Source organism: Plecotus auritus (genome assembly GCF_963455305.1).
Source record: "Plecotus auritus genome assembly, chromosome: 3".
NCBI classification, from domain to species: Eukaryota; Metazoa; Chordata; class Mammalia; order Chiroptera; family Vespertilionidae; genus Plecotus; species Plecotus auritus.
The window spans coordinates 176,584,875-176,602,864 of record NC_137772.1 but is presented as its reverse complement, the minus strand read 5'-3'; the positions used below and the strand labels follow the sequence as shown (position 1 = coordinate 176,602,864).

Below are 17,990 nucleotides of genomic sequence, written 5' to 3'. Positions count from 1 at the left end.
AGTTAGAAGGGCAAAGGAAAAATCATTTGCTACCGTGTTCTGTATAGTGAATTTCAGGCTTGGTATTTCCCCCAAAGACCTGCTGATATTACATTAAGAATGGTGTCCTTACTAGCAGTTTTGCTCCAAATAGACTTTAACTGGGAACATTTTGAGAAAATAAGCTCTTCATTTAACAGACAAGAAAGAAAGACAACAACTAGATATTACATAAACTATCAAGAAAATTAAAAAAATTAAATTCATATAAAAGCTGAACATCTTAAGAAATACCATTAAAGGATTATTCTTATGTTTCATCTAATTACCCCTTCAACATTCTAGTCCAGGTCCTTATTTCATACTCTAAATAAAATTTGAGGAACTCTTTTATGAAGGGGTAATTTAGTGATTTTATAATGCTTATAAGATTATGCCATATGCTATGAGGGGAAGAAAGAAAAAGAAAACCACAAAGAACAAAAGAATATATAAAGATATTTTCTATTAAATGCTACAGAATTATTCATTTGTACTTTGTATGATGATTGCTCTAATAGCAAAGCTTTCAATTCCAAGCTTGGATGCAATATATACCTGAACTATGGCCGAAAACCAAGATTTTCAAATGGCAATGTATCTGTTCCAAGCTACATGAACACAGCTAGCTGCTAAGCAACCAGACCAACAAATTTATTACAAAGATCTTTCTCTAAACCAGTGGTCGGCAAACTGCGGCTCTGTTGACTAATGAGTTTGCCGACCACTGCTCTAAACTAAGAACAGAACTAAAATAATAGCATTGAAACTGGCAGGAAGATATCTGGAAGTTATGGAGAAGCCCATGGATTTAACAATATGACAAAACAGGCAAATACATTCAAATGCTATGAGAAAGAAGCAAGACTAGGGCATTCAGGACCCTACTCAAATGATTTCCTTTGGCTCCCTGTGAATATGGAAGATACTAATCACTTTTAACATGGGATATTGATTTCTATCATTTCAGCATTCATCTGTATATTCTGAGACTATAAGCTCAGACCTAGGAAAACTGACCAAGAATGCAAAAAAGGAGTATTTCACAATGCAACAAGGTACTAAAAACTAATTGTTAACATTTTTTTTCCCCCAGGAAGTTTTTATGTCTTAAATGGCAATACAATAACCTGATCCTTTGCCCCTTTATAAGAAATCCTCACATTTTCTCAAGTTCCTCTAGTCCATTATTCTTCTTTCCTATGTTTTTTGTGCATACCACTTCCTAGAGCGAGGGTTTAGGGGAGGTACTCTCTTTTTTTTTTTTAAATATATTTTATTGGTATTTTACATAGAGGAAAGGAGAGGGATAGAAAGCTAGAAACATCGATGAGAGAGAAACATCGATCAGCTGCCTCCTGCACACCTCCCACTGGGGATGTGCCTGCAACCAAGGTACATGCCCTTGACAGGAATAGAACCGGGGACCCTTCAGTCCGCAGGCCGACGCTCTATCCACTGAGCCAAACCGGTTTCGGCGGGGAGGTACTCTCTTGAAAACACAACCTGATTCCTGAAAAGTCTAAGAACACAGAGAACCTACCTGGGGACATCTCCTCATCATAGTAACTGTTATCTCATATACTAGTAACTACCTCAATCTACATTGTTCTCCTAATATGATGCCTAGTGCCTAGAAAATAGTTGTATAACTGAACTTCCAGTGCTGTATTGTAAAACAACAGAAGTAACCCTAACTCTGTCAGACCATTAGTCTCCCGATTTAGAATTTTATAGTTTTACAAATAGTTTGATTATGGATTTTTCTCTATTCTTCTCTCTCAACACCAGACATTCCTTTAGTTCAATCCTCCAACCTCTCAAAAAATGTATCAAACTGTTCCACTTTAATCATTCCATCTCTACAGACTACTCACTCATTTATCTCACCAGCCCTACCCTCTCTCCTAATGCCAACTCAGCAGCTCTCAATTTGCTTGGGATGCACCAGATGCTGGACTTGATTCTGAGATATAATCCAATCTTATCCCCTCATATACATAAAGTAAAAAAAAAAAAAAAGTTACATTACAGTAAGCTAAGGTTACTGAAGAAAAAAAATTTATAAATTTACTGTAGCCCAGTGTTTATAAAGTCTATAGTAGTATATAGTAATGTCCTAGGGCGGCCCTCACATTCACTCACTCACTGACTCACCCAGAGCAACTTCCAGTTCTGCAAGCTCCATTCATGGTAAGTGCCCTATATGGGTGTACCACTTTTATCTTTTACAGATTTTTACTCTACCTTTTCTGTTTAGATATACAAATATTTACCATTGTGTTACAATTGCCTACAGTATTCAGTACAGATCATGTGGTATAGGCTTGTCTTTATTATCAATTACCCTATCCACTGACCTACCCTACCCTACTGACTCCCAATTTTGATTCCTTGTTTTTATCATTCTCCCAGTCACTCAGTTCCAAATCTCAGAATCACCTAAAGTTAGTCCCTTTCTTATAAGTATAATCACCAAACCTGTGCATTCTTCTCTCATGTGTATTATAACCATCCCCTCATCACATGCAGGTCATCATCACTCACTTCACCTATCTTTCCCTCACTGCTTTACTTAATTGGGGCTCAGACACATATACCTTGCACTCTAGCATGTATGTACCATCCCAGGTAAACTGTAAATTCGAGAACAGAAACCTTAAATTTGGCACTATTGTACATACAAACACTCAGTATTTAAAAATATTTGACAAAAGTCTGATAATACACACATACACACACACACACACACACACACACATATATATATATATATATATATATATATATATATATATATATACCCAGTCATCACTCTGTTGTCAAAAGAATTTCCATTCTACGTGAACATCAATGTATAATCCAGATTTTTTTTTTTTTTAATGTTAAAAGGAGGCAGGGCAGAGCCCTGGAATAAAGTCTTAGATCTTCTATTTACCAGTAGTATAACTTTAGGTGAGTCACTTAATTTCTGAGACATATCTATAAATAGGAACAATAATACATGTCCTAGTTACCTTACAGAATATTATCAATTAATGCAGTTAAAAGTTTTCTAATGTATAGCCCAGGCAGTGTCGCTCAGTGGTTGAGCATCAACCTATGAACCAGTAGGTCAGGGCACATACCCGGATTACGGGCTGGATCCCCACTGGGAGGTATGCAGGAGGCAGCTGATCAATGATTCTCTCTCATCATTGATGTTTCCATCTCCTCTCCCTCTCCCTTCCTCTCTGAAATTAATAAAAATAAATAAAAGTTGTATAATGCATAAATTGAACCTTATCATAAAAATACATGGTATTATTATAGTAGATATGAAATTTTTGTTTTTGCTTTGGTCTGACAGTTGTTATTTACACTATAGAATAGTGATTACAAAATCATAGCTGGACCCCAGACCAAGAAGAATGGGGGATGGCAAATCTGAACAGTTCTAGGCTCGTTTTTAAACAAGCTGTTCTAAATGAGGCTTATAGTGTCTAAGAGTTAGTTTTTCCTCTAACATAGGTTTATTTAGGCTAATAAAAAAAAGAAACAGCACTAGGAAAATATAATCCTCTTTTCTTTAGACACTAGGGGACCATCATTCATTTTTACTAATGTTCTATAGAAGAGACTCTCAGGAATTAAAAACTTTTATAGAGGACTAAATATATTTTTGCATCAGTTCTAACTGTGATATCGCAGCCAAATGGTAACTCGAAAAGTTAAAAATTACTCATCCTATTCAATGTCCATTGAAAATGGCTTTAATTTTCCTCCTGGGTCACATTTTCACCCTCATGAGTACTTCTTTATTTCTCCCCCTTTATTATTTAGCTCCATAGCTAGAAGATACACTAATAGGAAACAAAAACAATGTCATATTGTAGTACATTGCTTTGCAGCTGTACAACAGCTGTCACTTTTCACTACAGAGGCGGATGCCTTTTGGGAAAGCTGAAATGATCCCTGTGTGGAGCAAGGAAATCAGTTTGTAGAGCACTTTAAGCAAAAAGGTGCTAGAAAATCTCAGCTGTTATTGATGAGAAGCCCCAGAGGTGGAGAAGTCATTGTTACAGATTCCCAATCTGTGAGTATCCCTAAGGGAGCAATTTTGCATCACCGGGAAAGAGTCTCAGCTTGATGTGATTGCTTTGAGTCCCCAATTTAATTTCAATCACCCAGCCAAGAGACAGACATCATCTGTCCTTCAGAATAACAGACTACTACAGATCTTTACTGCAGAGTATCCTGGGGAAAGTCTCTATCCTCTTCTTCCTCCCCCTACAAATAACATTATTAAGAGACCTATACATCATGAGTTTTAGATGCATCAAGGGTGTTAAATATTGTAAGCCAAAGCAATGGAAGATTGCCTGAATTTTTCAGGAAGAGTTTTAATGAAAAACATTCTCACAAACATTACTAAATCTGGAGATCCCCAAGAAATCAACAATATAGGTTCTCTGCTGCCAAGGAAAACCATTCCCCAAGACAGTCTCAATACTATAGAATTCTTTTATATGAAAGCATTTCTTTTCCCCAAATGTCCAGTTTCTGCTTCACCATATCAAAAGCCTCTATACAGCCCGGCCAGCATAGCTCAGTGGTTGAGCGTCAACCTATGAACCAGGAGGTCATGGTTCGATTCCCAGTCAGGGCACATGCCCAGGTAGCAAGCTCGATTCCCAGTAGGGGGCCTGCAGGAGGCAGCCCATCAATGATTCTCATCACTGATATTTCTCTCTCCCTCTTCCTTCCTCTCTGAAATCAATAAAAATATATATATTTTTTAAAAGCCTCTATTCAACTGGCAGGCAGAAGGAATATCTTGAAAACAAATGTTTTTATGAGCAAATCAATTGCACGAAGAGTAAATAGACCATCTTCAGGCCAACATGAATGAAAACCAAAGAAAGGGACGAGTTGAATTATTTTTCAGAAAATTATTACCAGTACAATATATAAGTTCTCCTTTTCTTGTGAATTCCCTTTATGAAGTGCTCCATTCTTCAACATCTAGTATAAGTCTTATCAATTCACCAAAGCATTCCCTAACCCCGTGGTCGGCAAACTGCGGCTCACAAGCCACATGCAGCTCTTTGGCCCCTTGAGTGTGGCTCTTCCACAAAATACCACGGCCTGGGCGAGTCTATTTTGAAGAAGTGGCGTTAGAAGAAGTTTAAGTTTAAAAAATTTGGCTCTCAAAAGAAATTTCAATCGTTGTACTGTTGATATTTGACTCCGTTGACTAATGAGTTTGCCGACCACTGCCCTAACCATTTCAGTCCAAAATGATCTCTTCTTTATCTACAATATTTAGCAAATATAAAACATTGCCTCATATTGTTAATTTTCTATGTTCAAAAAATTTAATTTTTAATAGTGAAACTAAAGCCTTACCACCCTAAGTAACTATATGTACCTCCTTATCTAATCTTTGCCCATTATGCTCAAATTTATTTCATAAAAATTGCAATCACAGATTGTACATAATTTGTTTTGCTTTTTTTTCTACCATGTTTCCATTAAGTTCCAAAAAGTTGATGAACAATTATTTGTTTAGCTGTTCTCTTCTTTGGATGTTTAGGTAATTTCCAGTTTTCAGTTACATCTGCCTGGAACTTCTTGGAGTCACTCCCTTACCTCCTTCAAGTGTTTATTCAAACATCCTTTTCTCAGTGAGGTCTTTCCTAGCCACCCTATTTTATTCCTCACCCAAAGATATGTTTTCTTAATGGATTTTTTAAAAAAATATGTTTTTATTGATTTCAGAGGGAGGAGAAGGAGGAAGGGAGAGAGGGAGATAGAAACATCGATGAGAGAGAATTATTGATGGGCTGCCTCCTGTATGACCCCTATTGGGGATCTGCCCACAATCCTGCCCTGCCCAGGAAATCTGATGGTGAGCTCCTAGTTCATATGTTAACAGTCAACCACTGAGGCACAGCGGCTGGGCTTAATTGATTTTGATTGGTTACCTCCTGTATGCACCCCAACTAGGGATGGAAACCCAGGAACCAAACCCACAACCTTTTGGTGTTTGGGACAACACTCCAACCAATTACACCACACGACCAGGGCTAGCCACCCTATTTTAAACTGCAGGCTTCCTGCCGAAACCGGTTTGGCTCAATGGATAGAGCGTCAGCCTGCGGACTGAAAGGTCCCAGGTTTGATTCCAGTCAAGGGCATGTACCTTGGTTGCGGGCATGTCCCCAGTAGGGGGTGTGCAGGAGGCAGCCGATCGATGTTTCTCTCTCATCGAAGTTTCTAACTCTATCCCTCTCCCTTCCTCTCTGTAAAAAATCAATAAAAATATGTTTAAAAAAATAAAATAAACTGCAGGCTTCCCCTCCAACACGTTTCTGCTTTATTTTGCTCCAAAGCCCTTATCCCCATCTAACAACATACTTATTAACTTATTTATTTGGCTTATTGTCTGTCTCCCCAGTAGTTTAAGTTCCAAGAAAGCAGAGATTTTTGTCTGTTTTGCTCATGGTGGAGCCCCTGGTGTCCAGAATAGTACCTGACACTTGGCAAATGATTAATAAATATTCATTGAAGGAACGACTTGAATATCCATCCCATGGACAGTGTTTTTCTTCAGGTGGCCATATTCCTTGGATTTCCAAGGCTGGGATTACTATAACAGAGTGTAAAAACCTCTTGTGGCTCTTGATAAATATTGCCAAAATATTTTCTAAAAGGGCTGTACTAATTAATATACATTACTTTCAACAGCGTACAAGCCTACTAGATTCACCACAGTTATCTTCTTAAGTTCTATCACCCCCAAATAAACTGCAAGCTCCTTTAAAACCAAATAAGACTACCCTGACCGGTTTGGCTCAGTGGATAGAGCGTCAGCCTGCGGACTGAAGGGTCCCAGGTTCGATTCTGGTCAAGGGCATGTACCTTGGTTGCAGGCACATCCCCAGTAGGGCGTGTGCAGGAGGCAGCTGATCAATGTTTCTCTCTCATCAATGTTCCATCCCTCTCCCTTCCTCTGTAAAAAAATCAATAAAATATATTTTTAAAAATAAAATAAAAACCAAATAAGACTATCTTTTACCTACATTTTTCACTTAATATTGTTGAATGATGAAGCTATAGGAAAGGCGCTTTTTCAGTAAAGATAATGATAATGACATTTCTTATTTAAAAAAAAAAAAAGGCTTATCTTCCCACCCACCACACGTTCCGCCTACGAATGAAATCCTATGAAGAGAAATGTACGTGAAAGTATAAACGTAAGGCCTCGTTGTTACTAAGAATTAGGGTGGGAAGGGCAAGAAGTCATTGCCGATGCCAGCTTACCTAGACAGCCCACAGGGAAAGGCACTCCCTTCAGCCGCCGCGGTCTCTCACACACCAGGGTCTTTCCCTCGGAAAGGATGGGGGTGCTATCCCCAAAACTCCGAAACTCTTATCTAGGTGGCAGCCACACCCTTGAGGTGGCGCTTGCCTTGTTCAAGCCACCACCTTTACAAAAAGACGCCTCGGCTTTCTACAGAACGCGGCGCCAGGAGCGAAGTCTACCCGCCTCCCCAGCCGCCACCCATTCAGGCCGTTCCGGCTCCCGGCCCGGCCGGAGTCCCAGTGGAGGGGCTGTGGATGCCGCCTTCTCACCGGCACCGGCGCGGGCCACGGCTCACCACTTCCGACGCCCTCCCTCCTACCACAAACCCAGCGCCATACCGACCTCTTCTCGCAGACCCCAGAGCCCACTGAGCCGGGTCGCTGGGCCCCACCTGGGTAGCCTTCCGCTTCCCTCTGCGCCTCACCCAACGGCAGAGCAGCACCGTGCCGCCTGCTCTAGTTTGAAATCCCGCACCAACCAATCACAGAGAAATTTATTCCTCCCGCGCTGGTCCTCTACGCTGCAACGCATGCGCAGCAGGGCCGCGGAGGGGCGGGGACAGATTTAAGCATGCGCATTCTCATAGAGAGAAGCCGACGGCAGCCATTTTTACTAAGGTCAACAGTTTTAGTTTTCCCCCTTCTGCATCCCATGCCCCGCCCCCCCCCCCCCCACACACACACACACCCAAGCCCTCTCCTGAAGCCATTTAGGAATTTAGGATACCATGTTGACTAAGGGCAAGTGATATTGAGTACAGATTTTTTTAAATATTTTTTTATTGATTTCAGAGAGGAAGGGAGAAGGAGAGAGCAATAGATCAATGATGAGAAAGAATCATTGATTGGCTGCCCCCACACTGGGGGTTGAGCCCGCAACCCCGGCATGTGCCCTGACTGGGAATCAAACCGTGACCTCCTGGTTCACAGGTGGAAGCTCAACCACTGAGCCATGCCGGTGGGGCTACAAAAAAAAATTTTTTTAATCTTTATTGTTGAAACTATTACTTATGTCCCCTTTTCCCCCATTGACCCCTACCCACCTCTGCCCTACCCCCCACTTGAGTATAAATTCTTGGCCTCACTGTTTACTCCAGGCAGGGACAGGGTTTTTAGAAACTATCAACTTAGTGTTGGGTCTGGCTGTTGAAGAGGTAGAAATCTGGAAGGAGAAAGAACAGTAGTCATTAGCAGCCATATTTATTGATCTATATAATACCTTCATTTATTGATGTATTCATACAGGTTTTAATTTGACACCCATCTATTAAGTGTACCAAATTCATAATGATCACTCTAGTAGCAAGGAATTGGGAAAATAAAGATGATATGATCTCTGCTTTCCAGTAACCACCAATGAAGGAGACAGCTCAGGTAAACAAAAATATATGCAAAGTGAAAGTGCTATAATCCCATTTAATAAATGTTCATTTTGAACTTGGCATTGGGCTAGTATGGGGCTTTCATACTTTCTTTTCTTCCATGATCCACGGTAAGAAATACATTTTACATTACAACCAAGTACCACAGAACTCTGCTTATCCTGTACTCTGAACTTTCTATTCTCTTTTTCTATCCTATTTTAGTTGTCCCTACTTCATTGAATTTATTAGTCAACTAGAGGCCTGGTGCATGAAATTCGTGCACGGGGAGGGGGGTCCCTCAGCCCAGCCTGCACCCTCTCCAATCTGGGACCCCTTGAGGGATGTCCGACTGCCCGTTTAGGGTGGGATCGGGCCTAAAAGGGCAGTCGGACATCCCTATCAAAATCCAGGACTGCTGGCTCCCAACTGCTCGCCTGCCTGCCTTCCTGATTGCCTTTAACCGCTTCTGCCTGCCAGCCTGATTACCCCCTAACCACTCCCCTGCCAGCCTGATTGATGCCTAACTGCTCCCCTGCCAGCCTGTTTGCCCCTAACTGCCCTCCCCTGCAGGCCTGGTCACCCCTAACTGCCCTCCCCTGCAGGCCTGGTCACCCCTAACTGCCCTCCCCTGCAGGCTTGATTGCCCCCAACTGCCCTCCCTTGCAGGCCTGGTCCCTCCCAACTACCCTCCCCTGCTGGCCTGATCGCCCACAACTGCCCTCTCTTGCAGGCCTGGTCCCTCCCAACTGCCCTCCCTTGCTGGCCATCTTGTGGTGGCCATCTTGTGTCCACATGGGGGCAGGATCTTTGACCACATGGGGGCAGCCATCTTGTGTGTTGGAGTGATGGTCAATCTGCATATTACTCTTTTATTAGATAGGATAGAGGCCTGGTGCACAGGTGGGGGCCAGCTGGTTTGCCCTGAAGGGTGTCCCGGATCAGGGTGGGGGTTCCCTTGGGGCATGGGGTGGCCTGGGGCGAGGGGCCTGTGGTGGTTTGCAGGCTGGCCATACCCCCTGGCAACCCAAGCAGAGGCCCTGGTATCTGGGGTTTATTTATCTTCTAGAATTGAAACTTTGTAGCCTGGAGTGGAGCCAAGCCTTCTGCTTGCTCCAAGGTGGCAGCCATTTCTGTTGGAATTTATGTATCTTCTATAATTGAAACTTTGTAGCCTTAAGCAGAGGCCTGGGCCGGCCAGGGCTGGCCAGGGCTGCAGAAGCTTGGCTTCCTCCATCACCGGGGGCAACCCTAGCCTCCTGCTCTTTCCAGCTCTGTGGCTGCCGCCATTTGTTTGGATTTATGTATCTTCTATCATTGAAACTTTGTAGCCTTGAGTGGAGGCCTAGGCCCGCAAGGGCAGGCGGAAAGCTTGGCTTCCTCCATTGCCGGGGAAACCCAAGCCTCCCTCCTGCTCTCTGTGGCCGTAGCCATCTTGGTTGGGTTTATTTGCATATTGGCTCCTGATTGGCTGGTGGGCATGGCTGGTGGGTGTAGCAGAGTGATGGTTAATTTGCATATTGCTCTTTTATTAGATTATTAGATAGGATATGATTGGCTACCCACACTTGGAGAAAATACTGGTTACAGCTTAGAAAGAGCAGTGTGCTTTAATGGAAAGATTACAGATTTTATAACCAGAAAGCTTGATTCCATTCAAACAAATACTGATGGAGTACTTTTGCGTGGCAAGCATGCCACTGAACCATCTACATTATCACTCTGTCCCCCTTCTGTACTTCACTTCCTGCAACTATAAAACATAAATAATAATACCATCCCTATCCCTCAGGTGTTTTCCCAGATAAAACAAGAGACTATATAAAACATAATTAAAGCCTTATCCGATTTGGCTCAGTGGATAAAGCATCGGCCTGCAGACTGAAGGGTCCCAGGTTTAATTCCCATCAAGGGCACATGCCCACGGTTGTGGGCTCGATCCCCAGTAGGGGCATGCAGGAGGCAGCCAATCAGTGATTCCCTCTCATCAATGATGTTTCTATCTTTCTCCCTCTCCTTTCCTCTCTGAAATCAATAAAAATACATTTTAAAAAACATAATTAAAGTTTATACTTTGTAAATTGCAATACAGATTGTTATTGCTATTATTAGGAAAGAGATGAAGAAAAGAAAATATTAACTGTACATATATAATTCCATTTAAACTTCCCAACAACCCTTTCAGGTCAGAAGGACTCAATTGCATTAGCCTGTGTCTCCTTAGGTACCTATAGTAATACAATGAAATAAGCACTAGGACTAAATTGTGTAAAGTGCTTTAGAAGCACAGATGAGGAAGCATTTAATCCTATCTTGGAAGTGGGAATGTTAGAAAAGCCTACAGAGACTTGATATCTGAGCTGGTCTTGATGTGTGAATAGGAATTTACCAGATAGAAAGAGGTGGCAAATTCCTGGCAACAGGGAAGATCATGTGACCTCTCAGGAATAAGTCACGTGTATATTTGATAAATATACAAGCAGTCCTGGCCTGTTTTTCTCAGTGGTTAGAGCATTGGCCAGAGGACCAAAAGGTCTCAGGTTCAATTCCCGGTTAAGGGCACATACCTGGGTTAGAGGTTTGATTTCCAGCCCCAGTCAGGGAAACCAATTGATGTGTGTGTCTCACTCTCACATCAAAGTTTCTCTCCCCCCTACCCGTTCCACTCTCTCTAAAAATCAATGGAGCCCTAGCTGGTTTGGCTCAGTGGATAGAGCGTCGGCCTACAGACTGAAGGGTCCCGGGCTCGATTCTGGTCAAGGGCACATGCCTGGGCTCAATCCCAGGTAGGGGTTGTGCAGGAGGCAGCCAACCAATGATTCTCTCACATCATTGATGTTTCTATCTCTCTCCCCCTCTCCCTCTCTGAAATCAATAAAATATATTTTTAAAAAATCAATGGAAAAAATATCCTTGGGTAAGGATTAACAAATAAATGAAACAAATATACAAGCAAACAATTTATGAAGGTTTAGGGCTATGAAGGGACATTTACCTCAATATGCAGGTGACAAGCAAAATAAGCCAGTCAGAGAAAGCTAAGTATCACATGATCTCACTCATATATGGAATTTAATGAACAAAATAGATCCGGAGACATAAAAGCATGAAGCAGAGGGAAGTTCAGAAGGAATTCAGAGGGAAGTTGTGTGTGGGGGGTGTGAGAGGGCGTGATTAACTGGGGAACTTACATGCATATATGCGTAGCCCATGGACACAGACAATAGAGTGGTGAAGGACTGGGAGGGGCAGATCCAGGGTGGAGGAGATCAATGGAAAAAATAACAACAACAAACAAACAGAGGGGACATCTGTAGTATTTTCAACAATAAAGAAATTAAGAAGAAAAAATATGCAGGTGATGGTTGCTGAGTGGGTGTGATGCCCCTTGGGCAGCTTTGGCCTGAGGAAAAGAAGGAGATAACAAAATATGTTGGGAACAGACTAGGAAGGACTGAACTATATCCTGTAATAGGCACAATGACAAGACAATGGGGCTTGGACCGACTGTGATTGGGTCTGCATTTTACAGAGATCATATGCTCAGGTGGCATGGAGAATGGTCGAAGCCTTGGGCAAACTACGGCCCGAAGGCCGGATCCGGCTGTTCTATCCAGTTCTCTTGCTCTCCCCTCCGCTCCTTTACTTTGAATTTATATTAGTTCACACAAACACTCCATCCATGCTTTTGTTCCGGCCCTCCGGTCCAGTTTAAGAACCCATTGTGGCCCTGAGTCAAAAAGTTTGCCCACCCCTGGTCTAGAGAGTGAAAAACCTAAGGATAGAAAGACTCTAGCATAGATAAGGAATAAACCCAAGTGTTCATCAATAGATTAGTGGATAAAAAAAAAATGTTGTGATACATAGTAGACTGAAGGGTAGTTGCATATGTTGAAAGATGCAGCCTGCAGAATTCATGTTTCTTGCAAGATTGAAGTCATGACAAGTTTAGAAACTGTCACCCAGTTCCATTTCACTGGTATCAAAAAATATTTCAACTCTTGCCGAAACCGGTTTGGCTCAGTGGATAGAGCGTCCGCCTGCAGACTGAAGGGTCCCGGGTTCGATTCCGGTCAAGGGCATGTACCTTGGTTGCGGGCACATCCCCAGTGGGAGGTGTGCAGGAGGCAGCTGATCGATGTTTCTCTCTCATCAATGTTTCTAGCTCTCTATCCCTCTCTCTTCCTCTCTGTAAAATATCAATAAAATATATTAAAAATATATATATATTTCAACTCTTACATTCTCACAGGTACAATGAATTGTATACTGGCCACACATGGAGGCATTGCTTTGCTGGTTTTATCTTCAAGTTAAGGTCTAAATTAACTCCAGCTGTGAAAACAGCATAAATGAATTCTAAACTGCACCTCATCTGTTAATTTCCCATGCCTGGAGAAGCTAATGGCAACTCATGTGATATTCAATTTGTACAATAAATTATAAACATGGTGAAAAAAAGTTGTGGTACATATATACAATGGAATACTACTTAACCATAAAAAAGAATGAAATCTTACCATTTGCAATAGCCTGGATGGACCCTAGAGGGTATTATGCTAATTGAATAGGTCAGTCAGAGAAAGACAAACACCATATGATTTCACTTATATGTAGAATTTAAAGAACAATATAAACTGACAAACAAAATAGAACCAGAGGTATGGATACATGGTACAGACTGACAGTTGTCACAGGGCAGGGTGGAATGGGGGACTGGATGAAAGAAGGTGAAGAAAATAGCCAAAGAACATATATGCATAACCCATGGACACAGACAACAGAGTGGTGAAGGCCAGAGGGAGGGAAGGGGGTCTGGGTTGAGGTGGGCAAAGGGGGGAAAGTGGAGGACATCTGTAATAGTGTCAATAATTAAAATAAAAAGAGGAGAGCCCTGTCAGTATGGCTTGGTTGGTTGGGCATACTCCAGTGTACCAAAAGGCTACCAGTTCAATTCCCAGTCAGGCAGGGCACATGCCCAGGTTGTGGGCTTGATCCCTAATAGGTGGTGTGCAGGAGGCAGCCTATCAATGTTTCGCTCTCACATCAATGTTTCTCTCTCTCTCTCTCTCTCTCTCTCTGTCCCCCTCTTAAAAAAAATCACTAAAAACAAAGGGTTTTTTTTAATCAATTAAAAAAAAGAGGGAGGAATCTAAAGAACCAAAAAAAGCAAACAAACAAACAAAATAGAAACAGACTCATAGATAAAGAGAACTGACTGACAGTTGCCAGAGGGGAGAGAAGTTGGAGGACTGGGTGAAGGAGGTGAAAGGATTAAGAAGTACAAATTGGTAGTTACAAAATGGTCATGGGGATGTAAAGTATCACATAAGGAATATAGTTAATAATATTGTATTAACTATGTATGGTGCCAGGTGAGTACTGGAAATATCAGCAGGGGTCACGTTGTAAAGTACATGATTGTCTAACACTATACTGTACACCTGAAACTGTGGTAGGCAGTTAGACAGACATGAGCAGAACAAGGACGATAGGCCGAGAACAGAAAGTCACCAGAATGGAAAGTCCTGGGTGCCTAGCAACAGGCAAAACTGGGAAAACAAGGACCTCCATCCCAAGGTAACCTTTCCTCCGCTAACATATGACTGGTCATGAGATTTAGAAGCCCCTGACCTTTCATATCGCTGGTCTTGTCATTTGGATCCTCCCCTGACATTTCCTCCTCTGGCATGTCGCTAGCCATGCAGTAGAACCCCTTGGAGGATAAACAGGAGGCCGAAGAGTGTCCTCAAGGGACTCCCATGCTAGTCCTTGCACAACTGCCCCCTTAAGCTCTTACCCCGAGGGAAAGTATCTGGGCCTCAGTTGTGTTTCAGCTCCAGGCCCAGAAAAGCAGCAAAACCAGAAAAGCTGCATCAAGACTGACCTCAGGCTCAGCTGCATTGACTAATGAACCCCCTGCCCTGGCGCCAACCAATCAGTGGAGACCACCATCCTGAAAGGTCACACCTGGAAAGCTGATTATATTCTAATGAGATCCTCCCCTGAAACTGACCCTAAAATTTCCACCCTAGAAAGTCCTTAGGATGAAGACCCAGCAGGCTCTCCCTCTCCAGTGCCTTTTCTATCCCCACGTTCTTTCCCATCCCTCCACCCCCTGCATTACCTTTATCTTTCTCTCTTTCTCCTAAGCTCCAAGGGCCCTTTTATTACCTCTGTAACTTGTTTCCTGAGCCCATTTCTTTTACGGCTCCCTTCTACCTCTGTGGCTTTCTAAATAAACTTTTGCTTGTATCTGAGTCTTGGCTCTGAAATCTTTCTTAGGGAGAACTCAAGTGTGGAGGCTGCTGAACTGAGGTCCGGTCTGATTCCACCTAACACCTGGTGCTATTTTTGCTGCCAACAAAACTTATACAAAATAATGTTGAATGTAAACTGTAATTGAAAATAAAATTAAAAAATATTCTTGCTTTATTAGGCAGAGAGGACGCAAGCTGAATTAGGCCAGTGGCAGTACGGATGGAAAGGAGGAGATAGGTGGGAAAAATATTAATGAAATTAAATGGACTTATTAAATGATTGCACCTGGGGGTGAGGGAGAGAAGGAGGTATAAAATGGCTCAGCTTTCTCCCTCTTCCTTTCACTCCTTATCCAATTACTGAGTGCAACTTCTATGTGTTTCTTGGTTGTGCCCATTTTTTTCCTTCCTAGTGGCACCACCCTTGTCCAATTCAGTAGTCCAAACCACCAATGAAACTGTTTACCCCTCACTTGCATTTATACCTTGCATTTTTTAAAAATGCAATTTTAATCTCAAGTCACTCTTGTTTAAACCCATTCCTCCTCAATAAAGACCAAAATCCTTAACAAGGCTCCCCTAACCTGACCCTGGCTTGCACCTGGAGTTGCACTTCCAGACCCTCTAGCATTTGCAGTTCCCGACCCTCACTGCCTCTTCACTTGGCTAAATCCTACTCACCCTTCTGGGCAGCTTAACTGTTTTCTGCCTTTTCCAGGGAGGTCTCTGAGGACTGGAGCCATGCCTTTGCTATAAGCTCCCCTAGCACAATGTTCTATTCCTTGCATATATGTTGAAACAAAAGTATTTGCTTCGTCTTCCTGGTTCTTCCAGTTACCAATTATATGGCCTTTCACAAGTCATCTGTGCCTCTGCTCACTCGCCTATGCGAGGAAATCATAATCACACCTATTTCACGGAGTTGATGAGAGGAAGAAATGAGATATCCATGCCCTAACCTGTTTGACTCAGTGGATAGAGCGTCACCCTGCGGACTGAAGGGTCCCCGCTTCGATTTCAGTCAAGGCACATGCCCCGGTTGTGGGATCCATCCCCAGTGGGGGGCGTGCAGGAAGCAGCCAAGAGGTGATTCTCTCTCATCACTGATATTTCTCTCTCTCTCTTTCCTTCTCCCTTCCTCTCTGATGTCAATAAAATATTTTTAAAAAGAATTTAGCACAGTTCCTGGCACACAATAAGTGCTCAGGAAATATTCCTGATTTTCCTTACTGAAGTATAAACTCCCAAAGAACAAAAGTGGATGCTTCTCTTAGTTATTGCTATATTCTCTTACTTTGCAGCTCCAATAAATAGCCATTAGAGCAGTGGTTCTCAACCTTCCTAATGCCGCGACCCTTTAATACAGTTCCTCATGTTGTGGTTGACCCCTAACTATGAAATTATTTTCGTTGCTACTTCATAGCTGTAATTTTGCTACTGTTATGAATCGAAATGTAAATATCTGATATGCAGGATGTCTTAGGCGACCCCTGTGAAAGGGTCATTGGACCCCCAAAGGGGTCGCGACCCACAAATTGAGAACAGCTGCATTAGAGTAAGCAGAAGAGAGTTCAGTGGCATGGAGGTAGCATTCCACCCCACCATCCAATGCCTGGGAACCAAACGATGAATAGGGGATTGAGAACACTGTTCCCCCTACACTTCCCTCCATCCAAAGCGCCACCACACCCCTCCCATTCCATTCACCCCCCTTCCCTGCTGTACCAAGCCAGTGAGAAATAAGTACAGAAAAGGGGGAGGGGGAGTTCCTAACACCCCTTCTTCCCAAACTATAGTTCTCTCGGAAAGAGGCATCCTGGGGCTGCACCTGAAATGGGAAAAGCATGAGTTCCGGTGCCAGAAAGCACGGGTTCGATTCCCGGCCTGCTGCTTATTAGAGGCGCGCTCTTGGCCAGGTTATTTAATCTCCCGCGTCTGGAGAGCCCCATACTCTGGTGGTTCCGAGGCGCCGGCGAGGTAATGGCTGTAAAAGGGCTTCTCTCTACTGGAAGGCGCCGTCGGAGGGTGCGATGGTCACCTTACCCACCGCCCTCCCAGCCGGCGCACGCAGGGAGGAGCAGCGGCTGACCCCGCGCGCCCCGGCCGCCGCCTTGGCGCAAGGAGCCACTAATGGATTTATGCTAATGGAAGGACGCAGGAGACCGGGAACGCGGTGCGCCCCGCCCCCGCGCTCCATCTCTCCAGGGACCCGCCGCCTGCGCAGAAGGGGTGACAGACTGCTTCCTCGTTGGTCCGGGAGCAGAGGGGGTGTGGCAGACTCAGTCCCTGGCTGTGCTCCGTCTGGTCACCGCCTAATGTTTGACTTCATCCTCTCTCCACTCCCCCTTGGTTTCTGCTTCCCAGTTCCTTCTCATTTATCTCCATCTCCAGAGATCTCACTCGCTACCTCCATAGGAGAATTATTCTTTCCTCTATCAATTAAACCAAGATGTTTGGAGCACTTCTGCATTCCAGGCAGGGTGCTGAGCTCGAAGGGTGTGGGTGGGGACAAACAGCAGAGTGCGGAGGTGGGGATTGTGTTCTGGGGGTTCAGGGAGAGCGAGCCTATTTCTGCCTGGGAATCTGGAGCGTCTACCTGGAAGAAGAGGCATTTGAGCTAAGCTTTGACAGATGGATAGGGTCCCAGTGGGGAGGAGAGTGGGAAGTGAAGTAGTCAGGAAGTAAAATGGAGAAAATCCAGTGTGGCTGCAGTGCTAAATCCTGCCTGATTGGGGGGGGGGGGGGGGGGGGAAGGGGGGAAGACTGTAAAGAATTTTGAGGCCCTGACTGGTTTGGCTCAGTGGATAGAGCGTTGGCCTGCGGACTGAAGGATCCCGGGTTCGAATCTGGTCAAGGGCATGTACCTTGGTTGCGGGCGCATCCCCAGTGGGAGGTGTGCAGGAGGCAGCTGATCGATGTTTCTCTCTCATCGATGTTTCTGACTCTCTGTTCCTCTCCCTTCCTCTCTGTAAAAAATCAATAAAAATATATTTTTTTAATAAAG

General features: G+C 43.5%; 1 protein-coding gene across 3 annotated transcripts in view; it reads right to left on the bottom strand.

The window, feature by feature from the left end:
• RACGAP1 (Rac GTPase activating protein 1) overlaps positions 1–17,990 on the bottom strand; it is a gene marked incomplete at its 5' end in the record, with an annotated part of 69,549 nt that overhangs the window by 31,218 nt on the left and 20,341 nt on the right. The window contains one exon of one of the 3 annotated variants that reach the window (XM_080659181.1): positions 7,709–7,835. The exons of 1 other annotated variant lie outside the window; for it this stretch is intronic. Of the gene's footprint in view, positions 1–7,323; positions 7,339–7,708; positions 7,836–17,990 lie in introns of those variants that run through there. One more of the 3 variants, XM_080659180.1, reaches the window with a different exon arrangement.